This window comes from Pan paniscus, chromosome 7 (genome assembly GCF_029289425.2).
Source record: "Pan paniscus chromosome 7, NHGRI_mPanPan1-v2.0_pri, whole genome shotgun sequence".
Classification (NCBI taxonomy): Eukaryota; Metazoa; Chordata; class Mammalia; order Primates; family Hominidae; genus Pan; species Pan paniscus.
In genome coordinates, this window is record NC_073256.2 from 49,891,550 (window position 1) to 49,910,605 (window position 19,056).

Genomic DNA, 19,056 nt, shown 5'->3' on the forward strand with positions numbered 1-19,056 from the left:
AAGGGACTGATAAGTTAATAGGGTAGCTAAAAAGAAAAAAAAAGGGGGACTGAGAATTGGCCATTGGATTTAGCAGGGTGGTGAGTTCTGGTGACCTTTATACAGAAAAGTGGTTTCATTTGCATGTTCAATGCAGTACTATTTACAATAACAAAGACATGGAATCAACCTAAATGCCTGTCAACAGTAGACTGGATAAAGAAAATGTGGTATGATATACACCATGGAATATTATGCAGCCATGAAAAAGAACAAGATCATGTTCTTTGCAGCAACATGGATGGAGCTGAAGGCCATTATCCTAAGCAAACTATCACAGGAACAGAAAACCAAATACCATGTGTTCTCACTTGTAAGTAGGAGCTAAACAAAGAGAACACATGGATATGTGTAGGGGAACAACAGACACTGGGGCCTACTTGAGGGTGGAGGGTGGGAGGAGGGAGAGGATCAGAAAATATACCTATCGGGTACTGTGCTTATTACCCAGGTGACAAAATTATCTGTACACCAAATCCCGTGACATGAGTTTGCCTATATAACAAACCTGCACATGTACCCCTGAAACAAACAAACAAAAAAGATTTTAAAAAGTAGGTTGAAGAGAGTGGGGAGAAGAGGGCTTAGAGACAGTGAAACGGCATATGCAGAAAACTCTTTTGAAGAATTTTGCAAGGAAATATGGCTGTGCCTGGCAGGGGAAGGATTTTGATCTATTTTTGTTTGCTTGTTATTAAGAGGAGAGAAATAAGAAGGCAAAAAGAATAATCCAACAGACAGGGAAAATTTGATGATGCCGGAGAGTTTTTAATGCCTGCTTCACTTTGCTTTTCTACCTCAAATTTCACTCTCTATTTCCTCAGGTCATTTGTCCTTAAAATGCATTTGTTTCTCAGCCCACTTGACTGGATCTTCATCAATAAGCATCTCTGTTCATAATAGAGCAAAAATGATTAAAAATGTAAAAAAAGGAATCTGTGGGAAACTGATGGCAGGTAGTGGATGAAACAATTCAGATTTTAATAATCAAACTTTGATTAAATATAAAAGCCCAATTTTTGGAGGTTTAGGGAGTTTGTATGTTACAATACAAGTCTAGAATGAAAGCATGGGAATAACTAGGTTATTTTCCCATCCAATGATCTAGGGAGGTTTGGAAGGGCCTGAAAGAGTTTACTTTCTTTGGCCAAATGTAGAACAGTAATTTGCCGTAGTGTGGAATTCACCTGCCAGTGTTGGTGATTTCTGTAGTCATTAGTTACCAGACACTATAGATAGGATTGACTGTCTTTGGGAAATGCCAGAAAGTGGAGACAGAAATGCCTAAAAAATTGTGATGCAGTCCCTGCTTTGTAGCCTCTTCTGTGACCTTCAACAAATCATTTAACCTTCATGCTGAATAATCTATCAAGTTTACTCTTAGATTTGAGTTATCCAAGCTTTCATATCCCTGTTGTTTGATTTCCCATATTAATGGTGCATGACTCTCTGCCTTCCTTAGGACAGCATGGCCTTATCATGATGGCAGGATTTTAGGCGTAGGATATCTAGTGTTTGGGTCATCTGATAAAATGTAAAAATAAACTTCACAGATACTTTAAGAGCATTTCGCATGGGTATAGGGATTTGCTGTCTTTTCTGTTCCTCTCCTCATAAGGAAAATGAAAAAAAAAATAAGTGGAGAACTCAACTATGAAAAAGTGGCAATTCAGTGACTATGCATGTAAGAGGTATTTTGGTGCCTAAAACCAAATCTCAATTTCCATACCAATTTACTTTTAAACACCTGAAAGTTTTGGAATCTCAAAGTCTCTGAGAATTAGCCATTTTCTGGTCCTATTTACTGCAGAAGTAAGGCTTGCATTCTTTAGCTTGAGGTTTGAAAGTGCAGATTACAGAATACAGATACAAAGAATATGAAGAAATAAGAGTAACTCATGCTAAGTGAACTATTGCTAACATTATTTTTGGGAAAATAAGTTTAATGAAGCAATATCTATTCCTCAGTGATTATTTTACTGTGCAGGTATGCTGGGAATGTGGGGACCTTTAATAACCTTCATTGCTTACTGATTCAGATGCTTATCATTTGATACCAGCAAAATCACTAGAAAGCCCAGCAGCATAGCCATAAAACCTTTGATTTACATTACTGGAGCTATCTAAAGTGAAATCGCTTTCCCTTTGTGGGCTGGCATTGAGAAAGAGACCTCATCATTGGTAGGAAAGAGATTTGAGCTTTGTCATTTGCAAAGTGGATCAATTTTCATTTATTAATAATATCTCATTATGTGGTACTTAAGTGGAGGATAAATAATTCTTTTTTGTATCATGGGTATTCTATGACACTTTAAAGTGCTTTTGTTAAGTGCTTTCTCAGTTAGTTAGAGAAGAGTAAAGTAGCTGCTGAAGAATCCTCATTTTAAGACTTGAGTATAAATTATTCTTCCCCTGTAGCTTTTCTGGGCATACGCTCAGAGAAAAGGGGTTGGTTAAGGAAAAATGCAATTATGTTTTCTTTCCTTGGCTAGGAAGCACCAGTATGAAAATTTTCTCACAAGCCTAATTTTTAAAAAACAAAAAGGCTTTGTGGCAAGGTAATTGATTAAGAGGGAAAGTACTGAGGATGATGACCTTTCTACAGTGACAGAGAGTGATGAAATTGGTTCAAAGTAAAAAAAAAAAAAAAAAGAAAAGAAAAAACAAATATAGAGATTCATTAGATAGTCTAAGGTTGCTATGGAAGGTAACTTTTTCTTTTCCTAATGATTACAAAATTTCTTCGCAACTTTTTGAAATTGTTTGGTTCACTTATTGGTAGTATGGTTACTAAGTTCTACGAAAACTTGAAGATAGAAGGTGCCACGGACCAAATGTTTATGTTCCCCCCAGATTCATACATTGAAACCTAATCTCCAATGTGATAGTATTAGGAGGTAGGGCTTTTGAGAGGTTATTAGGTTGTGGAGGTGGAGCCCTCATGAATAAGTAGCCCTTATAAAAGGGTCCTGAGAGAGGCTCCTTGCCCTTCTCCCAAGTGAAGATACAGCCATCTATAAACTGGGAAGCCAACCCTCACCAATTGCTGAATCTGCTGGTGCCTTGATCTTGGACTTCCCAGCCTCCAGAACTGTGAGAAATAAGTTTCTGTTGTTTATACATTTCTCAGTCTGTGGTATTATGTTATAGCAGCCTGAATGGATTAAGATGGAAGAACAAAATGCTCCATTCTGGTTTCTCCCAGCCCAGTGATCTTGTTTAGAATACCAGCCCTGGTAGACAGTATACCTAACTTTGTAGAAAGATAGAAAAATAGATAGTGAGAGAACAACCTGCGTTTAATCTTTAGATTACCTAGCTTGTGAGGAATGGGCTTTCCTTTCTGTTGCCCCATATGACTCTAGAGTTTTAAAATTCTAGGTCGAGGGTGGCAACTTGGAGTGAATATTGGTGTCTGTCTACACTGGGAAGGATTCTGAAGTCATAACAATTTCAGTGGGAAGACGGTCCTTGGTTGATTAGTAATTTCAAGGGGAAAGTTCCACCAGTCAGATTCTAGATGGAGGTTGTCAAACTTTTTCTGTAAAAGGCCAGATAGTAAGCATTTTAGGCTTTGCTGGTCATACAGTCATTGTTGCAACTACTCAGCATGGCCATTGTAGTGTGAAAGCACACATAAATATTATAATAATACTCTCATTTGAAAACAAAATTAGTGACTGTGCTCCAATAAAGCTTTATTTACAACAACAGGCAGCAGGCTGGATTTAGCCCATGGGCTGTAGTGTGCCAACCTCTGTTCTGTAGACTGTTAACCAAATCCTACTGAAGTCAGAGTTCCTGGCTGTCTGCTAATGCCATCATATTTTCCTCAGGCACTTTGATCTTTGTGGAGACACACTATAGAGTCTATGATGCTTTCACCAAGGTTGCTTGACAACACGCTTTCCCAGGGGTTAACACTGCAAAAGGAAGAAGGCTGTACTAGAGTCAAAGCTGATGCTTTGTCAAGGAAAATATTTAGGCATCAGGACTTGAAATTACGTGTACAACCCTGGCTATGTTGGAAGCAAATTTCTGGGGAAATTGTCAGAGCATAAAATTAGGTCTAGTTGAGAAGGAATGCAAGCCCCAAGGTATGGCTAAGCTGAGACAGCAGGATGGAGGAAATTAACACTGGGATAACTTATGAGCCTCAAAAGGTCGCTATTTTCATAGAAACCACGCCTCTGGAGAAAGATGCTTTTTGTATTTTATTCAATCTTAATTGCTTGAGTAGATTAGAAATTTATCCTCTATACTTTTAGTAAAATGACTCCAATTACAACAATGTCTCCTATTATTATGCCTCCCAAATCCTGCCAAGTCACACCTGCACAGACCTCACTCTGAACAGAGTGCCATTGTGAGCATACTTTCTAGAAAGAAGACTTTAATCCATTCTTAGTCAAAAGCAAATTCTATTTTCCTGCCAAGGCAATAGTACATTTTGGCCTAAGTATAAGCCAAGTTGATAAGTTCCCATGTTACAAGATTTGAGCAATGGAATGGTCCAGCTATTGAAAATCTTTTTCCTTTAAAATTTACGTAAATGCTTTGATATTTCCAAAATTATGGTGTCCTTAAAGTACTATATTGTAAATACGTGAAACAAAGATGTAGGGCAAAAAGGAAAGCAAGAAAATATGCTGTAGGAAAAATCTTGTTTTAGTCAAGGAAGAATGGTAACGATAATGTGGCTATGAGTTAGGCATGCCGGTTACAAGAGAGATGCCAAGATTCCTTTTGAAAGGGGGAAGACTTCCAATTTCATGATGACTCTGATATTTACGGTCTTTGTTGTTACTATTTTTATGGCATGATCTTTCCAATCTCAGTAACTCACAGTTGCGAAACAGAAATCACTTCTTGATTTGAAGGCTATATTTGGAACTAATTCAGAGAACAATAAATAGTAAAGAAGGTAGAATTGAACACCATGAAAATGTGGCAGGGTTTAATTTTTTTTATATTGTAACTGAGATATGCACAAAAAGTACTGTCCTTTATTATAATTGGGAGTGGAAGGGAAAGGTCATCAGAATCCTTACTGTTTGCTGCTGGGAAAATTAAGCCCCAAAAAATGTATCCCTGAAGGGAACACGGTGTCCAATCAATTTCAAGTCAGTTTAATAGCCAGTATCCTTATCGGGGCTATTTCTCTTCTCCAAAAAGTCTCCCCTCATCTTCCAGTCTCCTTTGCAATTTGGCATTGCATGCGTAGAGAAGCCTGACAGCCTGTAAGGAGGGAGACAGCCCCTTGGTACAACTTCTGTTCTTCTCTGCTGGCTCCTGCTGATACCTGGTTTATCTCTGGTCTCTGGGTGACTGTGACTATTTTTATTTGAGCTCTATACTCTCTGCATGGCTACAGACAACCTTCTCTGCCCCACTGCTGATGTAAGCCCCTCTGGGTTTTTTAGTATCCAGCTTCCAAGTTTTACACAGGTTCTCTCTCCAGTCCCTTACGTGGGCCCTCCACTCACTGCCTTGACATGGGGTACCATCTCCAGGCCTCACCTGTGCCCACCACACTGCCATTTCTGTTCTGATGCAGCTGTCCCACCTTGGCCCAGAGTTAAATTGAAAGGTGCTCTCCTCCCAGGGAACCAAATAGGAGGTAGGGCACAAGTTCTTCTACTTTATTGCCCCCAACTCTCTGGGGCTTCTATGTTCTTAAATACTCCCTCAATCCAGGTCTTAGAGTAGAGACTCTAGGGTTGGGGACACTAGATCATGAGAGACCTTGGCATAGTCCTAATCCTCATTCTCACTTTTAAATCTCTTCCTCTTCTTGCTGATGGAATTTCTACTTTTCCTATTTTCCTTGTAGGGGCTGCCTTCATCTCCTTTTCTTCAAGCAGATGCCTGTTGTTCCTATTGTACCTCCCCTCCTAGGCCCTGTGGACTTAGGATGACCAACTACCCTGGTTTTCCTGGGACCATCCTGGTTTTAGATCATGAAGTCCTGTCTCCTGGGAAACCCTTCTGTTCTGGGCAGACTGGGATGGTTGGTCACCCCATCTGTGATAAATTACCTCCACGGCTAAGCTTTAGTGTCCAAAATGCTTTAGGGGAAGGAAAAAGAGATTACTCAGAAAGAAACATGGCAAAATACAGAACTACAAAATATTTTCCTTCACTATAGAAATAATGGCACATTTGTTTCTATTATATCTAGCAACTAATTTATTGAAAAGGAGCTGGTGTCACTGCAGAATTAAAAATAGGCCAGAAAATCGCTTCTTGAAAGTAAAGTGGCTGTCACATTTATGAAAACTTTCCACTCATTGTAGAAGTTTTCAGTCCAGAAAACTAATCAAATTCAAAATTTTGTGAAACTTGAATCATTTAAGAAACTATTTGACTACACAATAGTTTTTAAGCCGAGTCTTGAAATAAATTTCAAACATGAACATACAAATTGATATTGTCATCGTGACAAACAAAACAATATCCATTCAGTTTCTACTATAATAATATTTAAAATTGAATTAAACAAACCAGGAGGGAAATGAAAGCTATTGGTAGATTCCCAAAACCACGCTTGATTTTGGGCAGTCCAGGGAAGCCCAGGGGGCTTATCCTGGGTGTGGGCATGATGGCTCTTTCCGTTAACACAGGGCAGCCAACCTAATGAGTGTCTGGCAGGGACAGAGAGGCAGACAAGCTGGGCCAGCATCTCAGGGCTTCCAGTGTCTTAAAGGCACGTCCCAAGCTCAGGGATGATTTAGGGAACAGCCCACCTTAGAAGTTTCTAAGAGAAGTTAACAGTGTTCTGACAGGTGGGTGTGGAGGAAGCTCATGTGAGAGGACACGGATATGGGGGAGAGGGATAACTGCGCAAGTGGACAGCTGTCACATCAAGAAGGCTGGTCTTAGGGTACTGGGCAGGGTTGAAAACAGGAAAAGACCAGCAGGAGCAAGAAGAAATCAGGTACCTCAACAGAAGTTTGATCTTACAAATGGGCATAAGGAAGCAGAAAATTGATAACCCAAGAGACCACGTGGGATCTCAGTGGCCTTCACTGGGTTGTGGGCACTGGGTGTGACAAGAAGCTGTAAAGATTTAGGATGCAAAGTGGGTAGACTTGTGCTACAGCCTAACAGAATATTAGGCTACCATGTTTAAATTCAGTTTAGTCTTGACACTGGGACTAGATAAGCCTTCAGGTGGGGAGAACTTTGAAGAGCAAGGGAAGGTACAGTCAGGTAAGTAGGATTAAGGGACACAGTTACCCAGGGATCTTTTCTTAAATTGGCTTAGATGCTTTTGCCTGTAGCTACCAGAAGCCTGTTTTGCCAGTGTGATTGAAGTATGAATATAAGAGCTGAAAGGGATCCCTCCATTTACTTATACATTTTTAATAAATAATTTATTAAAATTTGTTTATTAAATTATGTAATAAAATTAATTTATTATTTATTTACTAATTTGTTCATTAAATAATTTATTTAATAAATTTAAATTTATTTTGAAATGTATTATTTTTAAATAAATTTTAAAATAATTTAATTTATTAAATATTTTAAATATTTATTTATTAAAATTTATTTTTAATAACTCCATATTAATTGATTCTGTATAATTGGCTTGTGTTAGATGCTGGGGATGCCTTCGTGAAAAAATTAGAGCAACCCAAAGGAAGTCTTGTATTCTTGAAAGAGGAATCAGACAAATACACAGCTATGCATGTTTCCATGATAGGAGTGTCAGAAAGGGTGACAGAGCACACTGGTGGGGCACCCAATTAATCTAGGCTGGGATGCCATGGTGGGCTTTCAGCTCATATAACCTTCTCATTTTATGGTGGAAGAACAGAAAGATTAAATTATTACATGTCACATAATACATCAAGGCTTAAGTCTTCCGTGGTGAGATCATTGCCCTGGGGATGATCCTAGATACCTGGTCAGGCAAAGTCAGCCAAAGCTATAGAACGAACTGGTGGCTACACTTCCTCTCTCTGCCTGGGTGGCTGCACATAGTCTGTTGCTTCGCAAGGCCTCCAAGTGATATAAGCACAGGCATGCAACCCTCAGGAATGGCTGGCGTGACAACTCAGATTATTATTTCTTTATTTGCTTGCTTGTTTGTCTTATATGAAATGGTAGAGTTTCAGGGGGGTAGGGGAACCCCTCTTGGAGCATAGCCCACAGTATGTCTCAGCCCCCACATACCTCTCCATGGGTTGCCCACAACATGGGAGAACTGTGTGCCTCTTCTTACACACTTTCTGCTTGTAAATTTCCCTAATAAAATCAGCTTCCTGCCTGCCCTGCCCAATGTGGTGCTTGCTTTCATCTATCAGGCCGCACCTCCATTTGCATCTGCCATTCATTCAGCACACTGGCAAATTTTTGGGATAAGTCTCTGAATGGCTGTCTCACTGTCTCAGCAAAGCAGCACAAATCCAGGATTTGATAAGCACTGCTCAGTTTTATGCACAGATTGGAAAGTAGAGGATCATTACACTACTTCCGTATGGTAATATCCATTAGGAAATTAACCTACAGAGCACTGTGTGAAGCGTTCTGGTCACCTTAGGTGAGAGGACTAAGTAAAAGGTGTAATGCTCATTCTCTCAGAGTGCAAACTCTTTTTCATGGAACAACTATTCAAGCCTGGAAATAGGAGGCCTATGATGAAATTTCAATTCTGCCACTCTGAGTTTGAGCAAGTCACTTTACCTTTTAACATCTTTAAAAATTATCGAATCTTATGAGTATATTAAAGTTGTGATAATTAAATACAAAACAAATGAACATAGTAGCATAACAGAGTCTGCAACAGAATGGTGCTTTGTAAACGTTTACTGAATTCAGTAATACTAACACACATGCATTGATAGTAAAAAGCCTCAAATAGCACACAAAGCAGCATATCATCAAGTGCTAAATTGTGTGGAACGCAATAGAGGAAGTCATGGAGGCTTATTCACAAGTGGGCTTGATGAAAAATTAGCTGTCACATTGGGGTAATGAATCTCACATGGACTCAGTCACAGGGTGCAGTCATTTGGATGCTGAATTCATAATTTTAGTTTTACATCAGATAAAAAGTCTATTTTTTCTGATTTTAAAAGCAATATAGACATGTAGAAAATAGTAACAGAAATGTTTAAAATGATATCAGTTATAAATCTCATTTCTAGAGAGAACCATTAATATGTACAAAATATATACATATTCTATATGTATCCTGGTTTTTTAAATATATATCTCGTTGTGTTTTAAATTTGTGGAAAACTGAATTTTAATAGATGTGAAATACAGTATTTCATTTATGCATGTGGTATGTTGTATTAATCACTTTCTTGTTTTGTTAGAAATATTTGTTTTTTTTCTCTCTCTCTTTTTAACCATTCGGTATTTTTATTTTATTTTTAAGTTCTGGGATACATGTGCAGGATCTGCAGGTTTGTTACATAGGTAAACATGTGCCATGGTGGTTTGCTGTGCCTATCAACCCATTACCTGGGTACTAAGCCACGCATGCATTTATTATTTTTCCTGATGCTCTCCCTCTCCCTGCCCCCAACCCCATGGCAGGCCCCAGTGTGTGTTTCCCCGCCGGCCCGTGTCCATGTGTTCTTATTGTTCAGCTCCCACCTACAAGTAAGAGCATGTGGTGTTTGGTTTTCTGTTCTTGTGTTAGTTTGCTGAGGAAAATAGCTTTCAGCTCCATCCAAGTCCCTGCAAAGGACATGATCTCATTCCTTTTTATGGCTGCATGGTATTCCATGGTGTATACGTACCACATTTTTTAAAATCCAATCTCTCATTGATGGGCATTTGGGTTGGTTCCAAGTCTTTGACATTGTGAATAGTGCTGCAAAGAACACATGTGTGAATGTATCTTTATAAAAGAATGATTTATATTCCTTTGGGTATATACCCAGTACTGGGATTGCTGGGTCAAATGGTATTTCTGGTTCTAGGTCTTTGAGAAATTACCACACTGTCTTTCACAGTGGTTGAACTAATTTACATTCCCACCAACAGTGTAAAAGCATTCCTATTTCTCCACAGCCTCACTAGCATCTGTTGTTTCTTGACATTTTTTTTCTTTTTTTTTTTTTGAGTTGGAGTCTTGGTTTGTCACCCAGGCTGGAGTGCAGTGGCATGATCTTGACAAGTGCTGGGATTACAGGCGTGAGCAACAGTGCCCACACCCAGCGTTTCTTGACTTTTTAATGATCACCATTCTGACTGGCGTGAGATGGTATCTCATTGTGGTTTTGATTTACATTTCTCTACTGATCAGTGATGTTGAGCTCTTTTTCGTATGTTTGTGGCCTGCATAAATGTCTTCTTTTGAGAAGTGTCTGTTCCTGTCCTTTGCTCACTTTTTAATGGAGTTGTTTTTTTCTTCTAAATTTGTTTGAGTTCCTTGTAGACTCTGAATATTAGACCTTTGTCAGATGGATAGATTGTAAAAATGTTCTCCCATTCTGTAGGTTGTCTGTTCACTCCGATGATAGTTTCTTTTGCTGTGAAGGAAGCTCTTTAGTTTATTTAGATCCCGATTGTCAATTTTCATTTTTGTTGCAATTGTTTTTGACATTTTAATGAATCTTTGTCCATGCCCATGTCCTGAATGACATTGGTTAGATTTTCTTCTAGAGTTTTTAGTTTTGGGTTTTACATTTAAGCCTTTAATCCATCTTGAGTCAATTTTTGTATAAGCTGTGAGGAAGTGGTCCAGTTTCACTTTTCTGCATATGGCTAGTCACTTCTCCCAGCACCATTTATTAAATAGGGAATTCTTTATCTGTTGCTTGTTTTTGTCAGGTTTGCCAAAGATCAGATGGTTGTAGGTGTGCAGTCTTATTTCTGAGATCTCTATGCTGTTCCATTGGTCTATGTGTCTATTTTTGTACCAGCACCATGCTGTTTTGGTTACTGCAGCCTTGTAGTAAAGTTTGAAGTCAGGTAGAGTGATGCCTTCAGCTTTGTTCTTTTTGCTTAGGATTATCTTGGTTATTCAGGCTCTTTTATAGTTCCATATGAATTTTGTTTTTGTGTATATGTGTGATAGGATCTTACTCTGTCGCTCAGGCTGAAGTGCAGGGGTATGATCACAGCACACTGTAGCCTTGACCTCCCTGGGCTCAGGTGATCCTCCCACCTCAGCCTCCCAGGTAGCCAGGACTACAGGTGCACACCAACATGCCTAGTTAATTTTTGTATTTTTTGTAGAGATGAGGTTTTGCCATGTTTCCCAGGCCGGTCTTGAACTTCTGGAGTCAAGTGATCCTCCCACCCTGGCCTCCCAAAGTGCTGGGATTACAGGTGTGAGCTGGCCTCCATATGAATTTTAAAATAATAGTTTTCTAATTCTGTGAAGAATGTGATTGGTAGTTTGATAGAAATAACATTGAATCTGTAAATTGCTTTGGGCAATATGGCTATTTTAACAATATTAATTCTTTCTATCCATGAGCATGAAGTGTTTTTCCATTTGTTTGTGTCATCTCTGATTTCTCTGAGTAGTGTTTTGTAATTCTTGTTGTAGAGATCGTTTACCTCCCAGGTTAGCTGTGTTTCTAGCTATTTTATTCTTTTTGTGGCTATTGTGAATGGGATTGTGTTCTTGATTTGGCTCTCAGCTTGGATGTTGTTGGTGTACAGGAATGCTCCTGATTTTTTGTATATTGGTTTGATATCCTAAAACTTTGCTGAGGTTGTTTTTCAGATCAAGGAGCTTTCGGGCAGAGACTATGGGGTTTTCTAGGTAAAGAATCACATAGCTTGCAAACAGGGATACCTCGACTTCCTTTTTTCCTATTTGGATGGCTTTATTTCTTTCTCCTGCCTGATTGCTCTGGCTAGGACTTCCAGTACTATGTTGAATAAAATATTTGTCTTCATTTAATTTCAAAATCTTAAAAAACTTTTTTTGCTGTTGTTGAGAAATGACTTTTCAAAAAAAATACCAAAGATATAATAATATAAATTTGTAGTGTCAATAGAAGAGTATGCACATAAATCTTACTATATAGAAGTTTAGTCTGTGATAAAGTTGACATTTCAAATCAGTATTTTTCCTAGTGCAATTATCTTTGTTTCTGCCTTCTGTTTCATTTATTTTCTTTTTGTGTCTTATCCTATTTACTTGTTTATGTTTTCTCTACTTTTTGTTTTCTTCTTAGTTCTTTCTTTTTTCCATTATTATTTTTTTGTATTATATTTTATGAATATTCCAATTTTGATTAGTGATAAATTTAATGATTAATACAGTTGATGCTATGCACACAGTTTATATTTTCATTAGTGATAAATTCAATGATTAATTTTAACTTGCAAAAGGATACCTTGCTTTATATTTTTTGTCAGTAAACTATAAAATATTATCTTTTGAGACCTCTCTACTCAAGGCAAGAAAATTATACTACTTTTGTTTTCTTAAGCCAAATGTAGAATTTATGTTTATAACATAAGAATTTGTCAGGTTTATTTTTATCATTTTTTTTACATTTTAGATATATAAAATATAAGTTCATATGTATATTTATATAACAAGTATATACTTATACATTTATTTACTTATATATGTACATTATTGAAAATGTTCATTTCCAAACACATTTTAGGACCATTAGTTATTTTTTCCATGTTTTCTACTGTGTTGAAATGCACATAACATAAAATTTACCATTTTAACCTTTTTTAGCATACAGTTCAGTGGTATTAAATACATTTGTAATGTTCTGCAACCATCATTACCATCCATCTCCACACTCTTTTCATCTTGTAAAACTGAAATTCTCACGATATTGATTCTTCCTAATCAATATTGTGAAAATGGCCATACTGCCCACGGTAATTTACAGATTCAATGCCATCCCCATCAAACTACCAATGACTTTCTTCACAGAATTGGAAAAAACTACTTTAAAGTTCATATGGAACCAAAAAAGAGCCCGCATTGCCAAGTCAATCCTAAGCCAAAAGAACAAAGCTGGAGGCATCACGCTACCTGACTTCAAACTATACTGCAAGGCTACAGTAACCAAAACAGCATGGTACTGGTACCAAAACAGACATATAGACCAATGGAACAGAACAGAGCCCTCAGAAATAATGCCGCATATCTACAACTATCTGATCTTTGACAAACCTGACAAAAACAAGCAATGGGGAAAGGATTCCCTATTTAATAAATGGTGCTGGGAAAACTGGCTAGCCATATGTAGAAAGCTGAAACTGGATCCCTTCCTTACACCTTATACAAAAATTAATTCAAGATGGGTTAAAGACTTACATGTTAGACCTAAAACCATAAAAACCCTAGAAGAAAACCTAGAAAATACCATTCAGGACATAGGCATGGGCAAGGACTTCATGTCTAAAACACCAGAAGCAATGGCAACAAAAGCCAAAATTGACAAATGAGATCTGATTAAACTAAAGAGCTTCTGCACAGCAAAAGAAACTACCATCAGAGTGTACTGACAACCTACAGAATGGGAGAAAATTTTCGCAACCTACTCATCTGACAAAGGGCTAATATCCAGAATCTACAATGAACTCAAACAAATTTACAAGAAAAAAACAAACAATCCCATCAAAAAGTGAGCAAAGGATATGAACAGACACTTCTCAAAAGAAGACATTTATGCAGCCAACAGACACATGAAAAAATGCTCATCATCACTGGCCATCAGACAAATGCAAATCAAAACCACAATGAGATACCATCTCACACCAGTTAGAATGGCAATCATTAAAAAGTCAGGACACAACAGGTGCTGGAGGGGCTGTGGAGAAATAGGAACACTTTTACACTGTTGGTGGGACTGTAAACTAGTTCAACCATTGTGGAAGTCAGTGTGGCGATTCCTCAGGGATCTAGAACTAGAAATACCATTTGACCCAGCCATCCCATTACTGGGTATATACCCAAAGGATTATAAATCATGCTGCTATAAAGACACATGCACATGTATGTTTATTGTGGCACTATTCACAATAGCAAAGACTGGGAACCAACCCAAATGTCCAACAACGATAGACTGGATTAAGAAAATGTGGCACATATACACCATGGAATACTATGCAGCCATAAAAAATGATGAGTTCATGTCCTTTGTAGGGACATGGATGAAACTGGAAACCATCATTCTCAGCAAACTATCGCAAGGACAAAAAACCAAACACCGCATGTTCTCACTCATAGGTGGGAATTGAACAATGAGAACACATGGACACAGGAAGGGGAACATCACACACTGGGGACTGTTGTGGGGTGGGGGGAGGGGGGGAGGGATAGCATTAGCAGGTATACCTAATGTTAAATGACAAGTTAATGGGTGCAGCACACCAACATGGCACATGTATACATATGTAACAAACCTGCACATTGTGCACATGTACCCTAAAACTTAAAGTATAATAATAATAAAATTAAAAAAAGATAGGAAGCTAAAAAAAAAAACAACAACTGAAATTCTAACCATTTAATCACTTCTTTCCCTTTTACCCCAGGCCCTGACAATCACCATTCTTCTGTTTGTCTTTATGATTTTGTCTACTGTAAGCACATATATAAGTGGAATCACAAAGTATTTTTTTTTTGTGACTGGCTTATTTCACTTAGCATAATGTCCTCAAGGTTCATCCATATTGTAATTCACTTATTAGTTTTAACAGTTATTCTGTGAAATATTTAAGATTTCTATATATAATATCATAGCATCTGTGAATAGAGGTCATTTCACTTCATCTTTTCCAATTTTGATGCATTTTCTTTTTCTTACCTATTTGCTCTGGCTAGAACTTCCAATACTATGTTGAACAGAAATGGAGAAGTGGGGAAAGCAGGCATTCCTGCCTTATTCCCAGCTTAGAGAAAAAGCTTTCAGTTTTTCATCATTGAGTATGATGTTTCCTGTAGGTTTTTCAAACATGAATTTTATTATGTTGAGGTAGTTTCCTCTATTCTTAGTTTATCCAGTGTTTTCTTAAATCAGGAAAGGGTATTTTGTCAAATGCCTTTTCTGTGTTTATTGAGGTGGTCATGTGTTTTTTCCCCCCTTAATTCTGTTAATGTGATGTATACATTGATCTCTTTTTGTATGTTGCACATACAAACTCGTTCCAGGAATAAGCCACTGCATTCCAGGAATAAATCACATTTGGTTATGGTGTATAATCCTTTTAATATGCAGCTGAATTTGGTTTGTTAGTATTTTGTTGAGAATTTTTGCAGTAAAGTTTAGAAGGGATATTGGTTTGTAGTTTTAGCATAGTGTCTTTGTGTGGTATTGGTATCAGGGTAGTGCTGGTCTCATAGAATGAGTTAGAAAATGTTCCCTACTCTTCAGTTTTTTGTGAAAGTTTGAGAAGGATTGGTGTTTGTTATTTTCAAAATGTTTGGTAGAATTCGACAGTGAAGCCATCAATACAGGGCTCTTATTTGTTGATAGATTTTTGATTACTGATTCCATCTCTGTGTTAGTTACAGGTCTATTCTGATGTTCCATTCCTTTGATTTAGTCTTGGAAGGTTTTGTGTTTTTAGGAATTTGTCTATTTCATCTAAGTTATTCCGTTTGTTGGTGTAAAATTGTTCATAATAATCCCAATGCCCAACTTGCATCTTTCATCTGTTTTTGCATCTTTCCTCTTTTTTTCTTAGTCCATGTAGCTAAAAGTTTGTCAATTTTGTTGATCCTCTCAAAGAAACAACTTTTGGTTTCATTGACTTTATGTACTGTTTTTCACATCACTATTTTATTTATCTCCACTCGACTCTTAATTATTTACTTCCTTCTCTTAGCTTTGGGTTTAGTTTGTTCTTTTTCTAGTTCCTTAAGTTTACAAAGTTAGGTTTATGATTTGAGATCTTTCTTGTTTTTTAATATAAACATTTATAGCTATAAATTTCTGCCTTAGTACTGCTTTCACTGAATTTCATATATTTTTATATGTTGTGTTTTCATTTTCATTCATCTCTAATTTCCTAATTTCTCTTATGTTTTCTTCTTTGATCCATTGGTTGTTTAAGAGTTTATTGTTTAATTTTCAAATATTTGTGGATTTCCTGGTTTTCTTCTGTTTTTCACTTTTAACTTCATCCTGTTGTGGTTAGAGAAGACATTTCATATAATATTTATCTTTTAAAATCTATTGAGACTTAATCTGTGGCTTAACATAGGAGCTAGCCTGGAAAATATCCATGTGTGCTATCCATGGCTATCCAATAGCCATGTATACTTGATAAGAATGTGATACTGTTGTCATTGGGTATGGTGTTCTGATGTTTCTGTTAGATCTTGTTGGTTTATTGTGTTGTTTAAGTACTTTATTTTCTTATCTTCTCTCTGATAGTTCTATCTATTATTGGGAATGGGCTATTGAATTCTTCAACTATTATTGTAGACCTATCTCTTTCTTCCTTAATTCTGTCAGTTTTTGCTTAACGTATTTGGATTTTGATTTACACATTAGGTATGTAAGTGTTTATAATTGTTATATCTTCTTGTTGTATTGAACTTTAAAAATGTACATAATGTCCTTCTTTGTCTCTTGTAAACCTTTTTGACTTAAAGTATACTTTGTCTCATATTAGTATAGCCACCCTGGATCTCATTTGGTTACTGTTTGTGTGGGATGTCTTTTTCCATACTTTCACTTTTAACCTATTTGTGTCTTTAGATCTAAAATGAGTCTCTTGTAGACAACATGTAGTTGGATATGTGTTTTTAGGGATTCTGCTAATTTCTGTCTTTTGATTGGATAGTTTAATCCATTTACATTTAAAGTAATGCATAATAGGAAGAACTTCTGTCATTTTGCTATTTGCTTACTGTGTGCCTTATAGCTTTTTTGTCCCTCATTTTCTATTTAACTGTCTTCTTTTATATGTAAATTTTTGATTTTAGTGAAATGCTTAAATTTCTTCCTCATTTCTTTTTGTATATTTTCTATAGCCATTTTCTTTGTGGCTACCATGGGGATTACGTTTAATAGTCTAATGTTATAACATTCTATTTTGAATTTATACTATCTTAACTTCAATAACATATACAAACTCTGCTCCTTTACAGCTCGGTGCCTACTCCTTTCAGGTGTTGAAGTCACAGAATTACATCCTTATAGATTGTATGCCACAAAACATAAAATAGTTCTTTCAAATGTATTATCTCTTAAATTATGTAACAATCAAAATGTGGAGTCATTAATACAAACCAAAGTTACAATAATACTTGCTTTTAGACTAATAACTGTTTTTCTTAAAATGTATTAGTCTCTTAAATCATGTAGAATACAGAAAGAAGTTACCCTTGCTACAATAATACTAGCTTTTACAGTTGCCCATATATTAACCTTTATTGAGATCTATATTTCTTCATATGGCTTTGAGCAAGTGTCCTTTTCATTTTACCTTGTAAGACTCCATTTATAATTTCTTGCAGGGCAAGTCTGGTGGTAATGAATTCCCCTAACTTTTGTTTATCTGGGAATATCTTATTTTTTCCCTTACTTTTAAAGGACAGTCTTGCCAGATATGTTAATAGAATTCTTGGTTGACAGTGTTTTTCTTTCAGCAGTTTGAATGTATGAGCCCACAGACTTCTGGCTTCCAAAATTTCTAGTGAGAAATCTGCTGTTAATTTTATTGAGTATCTCTTTTATGTGACAAGTAGCTTTTCTCTTGCTACTCTCAAGATTCTCTCTTAATGTGGCTTGGTGTAATTCTCTTTGAATTCGTCTTTCTCGGAGTTTGTTGAGCTTCTTGGACATCTATGTTCATTTCTTTCATCAAGTTTGGGAAGTTTTCTATTATTTTTTCTTGAAATATTTTCTTTACCTATCCTTCTTTTCTCCTTGTGAAATTCTCATAATGCATAAGTTGGTCTTTTTGATGGTGTCACACATATCCCTTAGGTTCTGTTTACTTTCTTCAACCTTTTTTCTTTCTGTTCTTCATACTCAATAATTTCCATGGTCCTATGTTGAAGTGCACTGATTCTTTTTTATGCCTCCTAAAATCTGCCTTTTAATTGCTTTAGTGAGTTTTTATTTCAATTGTACTTTTCAGCTCCAGAATTTTTTGTTTTCTTTTTAGGTTTTCTACATCTTTATTGATATTTCTATCTTGTTAATAACATGATTTTCTGGACTTTCTCCACATATTCCTTAAGTTCTTTGAGCATCTTTGTGTAGTGAATCTGTCATCAGATCTTTTCAAGGCCAATTTCTGTTGATTAATTTTTTTCTCCTTTGAATGTGCCATACATTCTTGTTTCTTTGTATGTCTTGTGATTTTTTTTTGTTGAAAACAGTATTTGAATTTGATAACGTATCTTTGGAAATCAGATTCTCCTCTTTGCCCAGGTTTGCTGTTTTTTTGTTATTGTTTATTGTTTTTGTTTTTTTGATGGTTTTAGGCTAACTCTGTGCCAGTTTGAGATGTAAACTTAATATCTTCTCAAGTCTTTTCTGAGCCTTTGCCTTTCTATGGGCATATGAGATAATTTTCTAATTTTTCCTGTATATGCAACTGTTTTTTTTTTTTTGATATCCTAGTTTCTAATCTCTCATTCTCAAAAGGGGAAAAATGAAGGGAGGAAACAAAAAGGGTGCTGGCTCTTTGAATCCTCTGGAAGTCACTTCAGCCAGATGGGAAGGAGCCTGTAACAATTCAGGGAGGTACAACAACAAAGTCTGCCCACCTTCTTGTCTGCACCTCTGTGATCAGAAGTAGCAATCACTGATTGGATGCAGATCTCTAATATTTGGAAGACAACATCCTTTTTGCCCACCCTGGAGCCCATAGGCTGCATGCAAGTTTCTCCAAGAACTGGGGGATGGGTAGCTGCTACCGTTCTAAGAGCTAAAATTAAAATTAATTGTGCTTTTACCTTATACCTTCCCCTGGAATTTGCAAGCTTACAGTAGACTCCAGAGTTGCAAAAATAGTTATATTAGGCAGATTTTGCCAGTATAATTGTTGTGTAGGAGCATGGCCAGACTCCTGGTGCTTTCTACCCTTCCATCTTTCCCAACC